The sequence below is a fragment of the Triticum aestivum genome, chromosome 3B, assembly GCF_018294505.1.
Source record: "Triticum aestivum cultivar Chinese Spring chromosome 3B, IWGSC CS RefSeq v2.1, whole genome shotgun sequence".
Taxonomy (NCBI): Eukaryota; Viridiplantae; Streptophyta; class Magnoliopsida; order Poales; family Poaceae; genus Triticum; species Triticum aestivum.
The window spans coordinates 632,965,606-632,973,680 of record NC_057801.1 but is presented as its reverse complement, the minus strand read 5'-3'; positions in this window follow the sequence as shown (position 1 = coordinate 632,973,680).

The following is an 8,075-nucleotide window of genomic DNA, read 5'->3' as shown; positions in this document are numbered from 1 at the left end:
GAAAAAAGAAAAATAAGAAATCCGAAAAAAAGTAGAAAAGAAGAAAAAAGAAGAAATAAGCAGAAAAAATGGAAAGGAAAACGAAAAACAAAAATGATGAAGAAAGCCAAAAAAACCTATAAGACAAAACAAAACAGGAGAAAACCGGTTAAGGGAACCTTCTGGAAAGTTCCAAAACTGGTTCCTCGCTATAAGTGGGCCGGCCCATGTTGGTCGCTTGCTTCGCTCGGCTTCAGCAAAGCTGCACCAATTTGACGCTAACAGGCGTCATATAGGATCCACCAGAACTGGACCCCGTACAAGGTTATGATTGTTGCAACCCATAGACGAGTACACATAAAACTATCGATTTTAAGGCAAGCGTAGAACGATACATACCACAAAGTTGATTTTCGTTTAAAAAAATCCAAATGGTCGTTTGGTTAAAACTAAAACGTTTTATGATAGGTCAGCCCCGCGGTGAGGCCGAGACAGACGGGGAGTGCCCTAACGCCCGTGAACCGCTAGGTCAGGTCGGAACCGACCAAAATGACCCGATCCATCCCTCTTTTCTAGTGTGTGTTTAGTTCCCTTGATCATTGTGATGTTAAGAATTTGTTGATCATCACAGTTGGCAATCATTTCTTGTACTTGGCCTCATTATCTAAAATCACTATCCTTCACCTATTTTCCTTCTCTTTCATGTAGTGCTTGTAACCATGTGCCACATAGCCCTCTATCTCAATGAGTGCTAGCTAAGTGAGAAAATTTAAGCCTGACAGAGAATAGCTTCTTTTCAGATTGTCTCTGCCTTGGAAATGCAATTTTACTTTTCACTTGTCATCATCCAAACTGACAATGAATGTGCAAGGTATTGTATTAACCACCAATTAAGTAATACTAAATTACTAACACCAAACCCCAAACTAGTTACACTGAATTGGTAACACTAAACCCCGAGTTAGTTACACTAAATTACTAACACTGACCCCCTAATTATTAACACTAGATTACTAACACACCACTACTTTAACTATGCGACACATTGACAATCTACAATTGCTCTGAACTGTAATTTCCCTATTTGCAGTAGCACTACAATCAAATTGCATTTTATCCCCAAAATGCAAAGCGTGACCACGACCGAAATCCTAAACCTTATTGCACCAAAACCTAATTGTGTTGACTAGGATCCGACCAAATCGAGCGGTTGACGACCGTCAGGACCCTCTTCGTCTTTATCGCCCTGATGGGTGGGTCCGCCCTGTCATAGCACAAGTTAGTTTTTAACCAAACATGCATTTGGGTTTTTTATATATATAAAAAAAACTTTTTGCTGAGTATCAGCGAAAAAAAATAGGAAGTTCTACGAAACACTTGTCTTAAAATCGGCAGTGTTATGCTATATACTCGCCCATAGACGCACAACGCCTTGTGGGCGTCGTCTGGCCCGATAATTCTTATTTGACGATGCTCATAAATCGTCAGCATAATGACCCGCAGGCGCATGGGCCAACCCATTTTGGTGCTTCCTCGGCTGCTTTTATCTTATTATTTTCGCTTCTTTCTTTCCTTTTGCTTTTTCTTCTTTTATTTTCACTTTCTAATTTCCTTTTTCGGTCAAAACTTTCATCCTTTTTGTTTTTTTCTTTGTACGTGTTTTGTTTGTCAATTCTTTGTGGAACTAAACATTCTTTCGCTAGCCCCACATGAAAGAACATTTTATTTTTCTATAGTATATGCACATATATTTTATAAGTATGCTTATATTTGAAAAACTTATGATTTTTTAGTATATACTAACTTTTTAATTTGTGAATATTTTATTTCTTACACATTAGCAACTTTTATCTAGTGCGCGCACATTTTTTATTTCCTGCAATAATTTTTAATTTTTTTCAAGTAATACTTGACAATTTTTTTAAGATTTATTAATCAAATACATGTGGTCGAAACAAACAACATAAAATAAATAACATCGGTTTAATGGGCCATGGCGACAGCCGACCCAAGTACTAGTGTCTTTATGACTGAAAGCCAGTGTGTGGGCGTCATGGATTGTCACCTCGTGTCACTCGGAAGGTTAGATTCCTTGTGGTGGAACCATCCCATCAGAATTCAAATCCTAAACTTGGTATTAGTGGTCGCAATTTTCTGGATTTATTTTAGGCCTTCCGACGATGTGCGTCCAGTGGGAGAAGATGTTCTCGTCGATTATGAAGGTGTTTGTGGCGACTTCGTCAATGTTGGGATGATGTGTCGGCTCAGTCTCTTGGATGTGCTCGTAGGGGTAGGGTACGTGCGTGCCTTCATATGCATGAGTGTATGTGCACATGTATGAGTGTCTGGGTGTATTGTGTTAAAAAAGATCATGTCAATTTGTTTACATATTTTAGTTTTTGAAAAAATGTATAAATATGTAGGAGTAAGAGCATCTGCAGTCGGGCGCCCCAAACCTATTTCAAACGCCCAGGCGGGCGGCCCGATCACTGACTGGTCACAAAAACCGACCCAGACAGGCGTCTCAAACGGGCCTCAGACGTCGGGGCTGACCGACGCCCTCATATCCAGTTCAAATATGCGGCGGATATGGGGAGCGCGCCCGGGCGCATCTGCCACATTGGACTGACGGCCTGGTCCCACACAGAATCGCCCAGAAACCCAACGGTCCGACGGGCGTCTCCTCTGGTGTTGGTGTGAACGTCGCGTGGCACCGCTCTGTCTCGCCGCCCGAGGCTAAATTCCATCTATTTAAGCTGACGGCTTGCACCGAACCCCTGCCCATTCACATTTGCCCCTCCCGTCTGCTGCTGCCACTTTCCGCTCGACGCCCGCCACTTTCCTCTAGTAGCCATGCCCCCATGCCACTGGGCAACATATCTAACGCCGGAGCGCCGGCTGCAGCTCCTTGAGCAGATCTTGGCAAGGAGCGAAGCCCGGATCGCCGCGGGGATACCTCTGAATGCGGTAGATCCGGAGGAGGGGGAGGAGGAGCACGAGGATGGGGAGGAGTAGTAGGAGGAAGAAGAGGAGGACATGGTGGGCACTGGGGTCGCAGATTTGCAGGCGGAGTAGTAGGCGATCCTCGATTCCCTTCAATCGGAATCGGCGGCGCAGGCCAAGCGCCGTCGTCTATAGGAGGCGGAGAGGGCGTATGCCGTGGACGTCGATGAGATGCTTGCACATATGGATGGGGAGGAATCGGAGTCCTCTGACACACCCAACTACCCGGCACATAGCACAGACATCGTGGACATCTCCGACGACAAAGCTTAATTTGGGTTAGTATGATGTATGTAGTACGTAGGAACTCTTTTGTATGGTTTTTATGGATTTGTAGGATGAAATATGAGATGCGGATGCATTGAAGAAAGTATGAGGTGTGACCGATCAATGCCCGTGGAGTCCGGCTCTAGGTGCTCTTATGGACAGACAACACAATGATTCGTTCTTTATCGAAAATGCATAGGTAAACATGGCGCCACGCGAGGTCTTTATCTCAACATCCAGTTCTCTCAGATTTGTATCGTATTCATACCATAAGCAGTGCATATCATGTATATTGAATATTCCTCGTTGCAGTATTGGATTTGTATTCCACAAAACAATCAATGCACAAGGGGCCACATGGTTGACAAACGTGACCCAACTCATTTACTAGGAGCAGACCTCATTTACTAGGCACATGTTGGGAACGTTAACTCCATTTGAAGCCTGCACCACCATCTCTCTCCATCCAGCGTTGTTGAAGTTGGAAAGTGAAGTATTTTAGTGTCATCACATGTTTTGGACTATTGATTTACAACTGAAACCTTTACATGTATCAGTTTCTCTGCTATGCATTCATCTCCTCGCATTCATCATTTTCCTCGACTTTGTTCAACTGCTGGTCTTCCCTGCAATTCTTTCTGTAATGTGCTCCTCCATGTTCTAGTCCAGTTTATTAGTTCCTCCAACATGTATTCATTTAGCCCAGGAAGCTCCCCTTTCTCATTTGATGGCCATCATTAGAAGGTGAGTTGGAGGAGCTGACGAACTAATCCTTCCAATGATCTAATCCATCACGTCGCATTAGGTCCTCTCACCGACTCTGGGCGTGCTACCTGTTCAGAATCAGCTGGTGGACATTGCAAGCTCGCCTTTTGCGGGGGCATTGCAAGCTCATGTACTAGGATACCAGCAAGCCTAGGAAACAATAACAAAAACTCGCCCGAGCACATATTTTGAGCGTAGGAAAGGTTTTGCTACAGTAGCAAAATTAATGGGTAGCTAACCTTCTGCTGTCGCTGTAGTTTGATGCCATGGTCATCTTGTTCTGTCTTCTCCTAGCAGGCAGGTTGAAGAAGGTTGTACTAGGGGTATTATTGTTGTCTGCACTAATTAATCCATCGTGTCTAATTTTAGAGACAAAGAGTTGCTTCGCGTAACCTTCCCGCCATTTTTGTTATTACAACAACGCATGTAGTTTACATTTAACTTTGGGGAGATATCCCATCATCCATGAGGTAATACCTGATGAACCGATGGAGCAGTACACCTCAATTATAGACATGCAAAATGAACTTGGCAAAACAAACCAGCACAGAAACGGCAGGCCCACACTTACTAAATGCCATTAAAGGGTACCCGTGACACAGAAACGTTTAAACGCAGCCGACCAGCGTTTTTAAATGGCATGACATTAACACAACAGAACAGCTGGAACTGTATTTTGCATGTTTATGAACATTTATCCAACTCCATTTAAGATGGTTAGCCACCAACCTCGTTCAAGCATTCATTCAATCATTATATTAATTTCTAATCGCATAGCATGAATCGTTCTTTATACACAAAAAAAGATACTAGCACACATGTTTTTTTTTACCAGAGATACTGTAGCATACATCTTGATGTAAAGAATCAACGTTGGCTTCTTTGTCACCGCGAGAAAGTTCACTTTCGATCTGCCAGTCCTTGCTGCAGCTTCATCAATAGCGTACCGAACATGGCGGGCATGGATCCCTTCGTGCAATGTCAACATCGCCGCGGCAGCACACATTAATCGTCTGCGCCGCCAGGAGAGGATGCCCTCTGCCCGATCCCATCTCCCTCTCCTCGACAGACCCCGCCTCGCTCTCGCCACCACCGCACCCGACCCCATGGCGCACCTCCCTCTATAGTGCCGGGCCGCGACCGCGCCTCTCCCTACACCTCGTCCTCGTCGCCCGAGCGCTCGAGGAGAGGAGCTCCTCGAGGACCTGCACCAGCAGCCCAGCCGCCGGACCAGCAGGAGGCCACCGCCGCCATGAACGCCCGCCAGACCTCCACCAGCGGCCTCTCCTTCGCCTCGCTGCTCCTCTCCCTCAACTCCGTCCGGATCGACAAATAACAAGTCCATGGAGCTGCCTCCCCGTGCTCCTTCACCTCGCCTCGTCGAGCAGTACATCGTCAAATTTCCCCGAGCAGTACATCGTCAAATTTTCCTCCGCCGAGCTCCGCGACCGGGTGATGCGCACTGAAAGATGCTGCTTCAAGCTTGATGGGCTCGACGTCCACTTCCGGCCATGGCGTGCGGTCTCGCACGGCTACAACGCTGACCTCCACTACCGCGCCCATGTGTTGGTGGACGGCCTGCCGCCGTTCGCTTGGCGCCCGGAAATCGTGGACCAACTTGTGGGGCGGAACTGCGCGGTGCAACGATTCGACGACGGCTTCACCACGATGGAGGTCACCTCATCGTTCGGTATGTGGGTCTGGACGCCGTCCCCGCGCCGCATCGCCAAGGCCATGTGGTGCACCTTCGTCAACAAAGCGCCTTGCGGCCTCTCTTCAAGGATTCGCATCGACGAGGACAGACCGGACCAGTGGAAGAGGGGCATGACCTTCCGGGTACTTCTCCACATCGACCGCATCGAGGATTTCAACGGCGCACCGGTGCTTGATGGTGACGCCCCTATCTCGGACTTCAGGCCGCGAGTGCACGCCCTCCCGCCTTGCCACCTGGGCACCATAGATGGCATGCCAGTGGATGCGGGCGCCGGCTCCGTCCTCCCGGCGGCGATCCCACCACTCGGTGACCTCCGCCCGCGCGACAAGGACGCCCGCGACCAGAAGGACCTGGGAAGGTTTCAAGCCAGGCGCGGCGACTCTCGACGCTCCCGCTCAAGACCTGCGCCTGAGGGGTCGCGCCGCTCCCGCTCTCGACCCGCGGACGGTACGGAGGCGCGCCGCTCCCGCTCTCGGCCTGCGGACGGTGTGGAGGCGCGCCGCTCCCGTTCGCGGGGCTACATTGGCCATGATAACTCCAGACGCTCCCGTTCACGCAGCCGCGAGGAACGCCGCCGCAGCCGATCCCGCGCTGGACGACGCTGTGATGATCGCAGGCCAACCACACGCCATCCACATGACGATGATGGTGACGCTGACCGCCATTCTCCTCGCCACGCTCGGGATAGGTCGCGCGCAAGAGACTCCGGCCGGCGCGCACCCCTGGACAACCGTCGATGCAGCCATGGACACCATCGCTCCTCTCGCCACCACAACAGCGAGCGCGGGCACCGCAGCTACAACCAGAAGGACGCGACCCCGGCTGTAGCCACGCCCCCAGCCCTGGCTTCCGTCCTGGTGCAGCTCCAGCATTCAGTTTCTGCTGCTCCTGAGACCGCGCTGCATTCCGCCACCATGAAACCTCTACAGCCGATGACGCCTACCACTCCCTCCGCGGCGCCCACCGTCTTCGCGCCGGGACAGCTGCTGGCTGCACAGTGGGCCTTGGGAGCGTTCCCGAACTCGCCTATGCTGACCTCGCTCGGTCGCGCCTCGCCGCATCAGGAGCCGTGCCGGGACTGGTCCCTGGCCATCAAAGGCGTACCTGACGTCCTGAATTCGAAGCTCGCTTCGCTGCCACCCTCGGTTGAGGCTGCCCCACAGAGTACATGGGAAGATGAAGCCCCCGTGGAGGAGTGTCCCATGGCTGCACCCACTTGTCAAGCGTCGCCGCTCCCGCTTCTGCTCCAGCCCCACGTCCGGAGGTCTGGGACGACGACATGGAGAAGGTAGCTTCCGATGCTCTGGGGCATGAGGTGGCGCTCCAGCCACTTCATATGCAAGAGCCAAACGGGCAGCTGGGCCAGGCGGTCGAGGCCCCATCCGACCCGACCTTGCTGGAGCTGGAGACGCCTTCCACGGAGCTCGAGTCTGCGCCGGCCGAAACGCCTTTTTTGAGCTCGGTGGAAGATCTCTTCGACAGGCCGCCTGTGCCGCTCCTCCCGCGGCCTGCTGCGATCACACCACGTCCTCGACCAGCTGTGGCTGTGCCCCCTTCTGAGGCACGTCGCAGCGAGCGCCTTCGTGCTAAGCCGGTGATGCACGCTATGGATAAGGCGATACAAGTGCTCCTCAACAAAATGGGCTGTGATGCCGAAGGTTTGCCTCTGATTCAAGCTAGGGAGAAGTACATCAGCAAGTTCAAGACTCAGCTGCCAGACAAGACCATTGAAGGTCTAGCTATGCTTTTTAAGCTGAACGTTCGTAGCATCATGGATGCGGATAATGCACTGATCGCCATGGGCGGTGCGGGTGGAGCTGATTCTAGCCTTCAGAAAGACTTTGCTTAGATGGAGACCAGGTTATGGTTTCGTGGTTCGATGGCCCCTAGTTTTGGCATGTTTGTCTCAGTCTTGATGCTATGCAATAGCTTTGGGGGCGGGCATGTCACCCCCGTTTTCATCTACTATCTGGCTTTCTTTTCTGAGCTGCTAAGATGATCGGTCCCAACCTCAACGTGGCTGACTGGAACGTTCGAGGCCTGAACGACCAAGCTCGCAAAGACACGGTCCACGCCTTTCTGTCAGACACTCCCTGCCATATCGCGTGTCTTCAAGAGACCAAACTTGTTTTCATAGATCAGCAAACTGCGGCCTACATTGGTGGTTTTAAGCTCAGATCTTTCGCTCACAAGCCAGCTGTTGGCACACGAGGTGGTATTCTTCTTCTCTGGAATGAAGATCAAGTCTCTGTTACAAACGTTCACATTGGCAGCTTTTTGATCTCCGCCCAGATCACCATCCGTGAGTGCAGCACCTCTTTTCTCCTCGCCACAGTATATGGCCCTA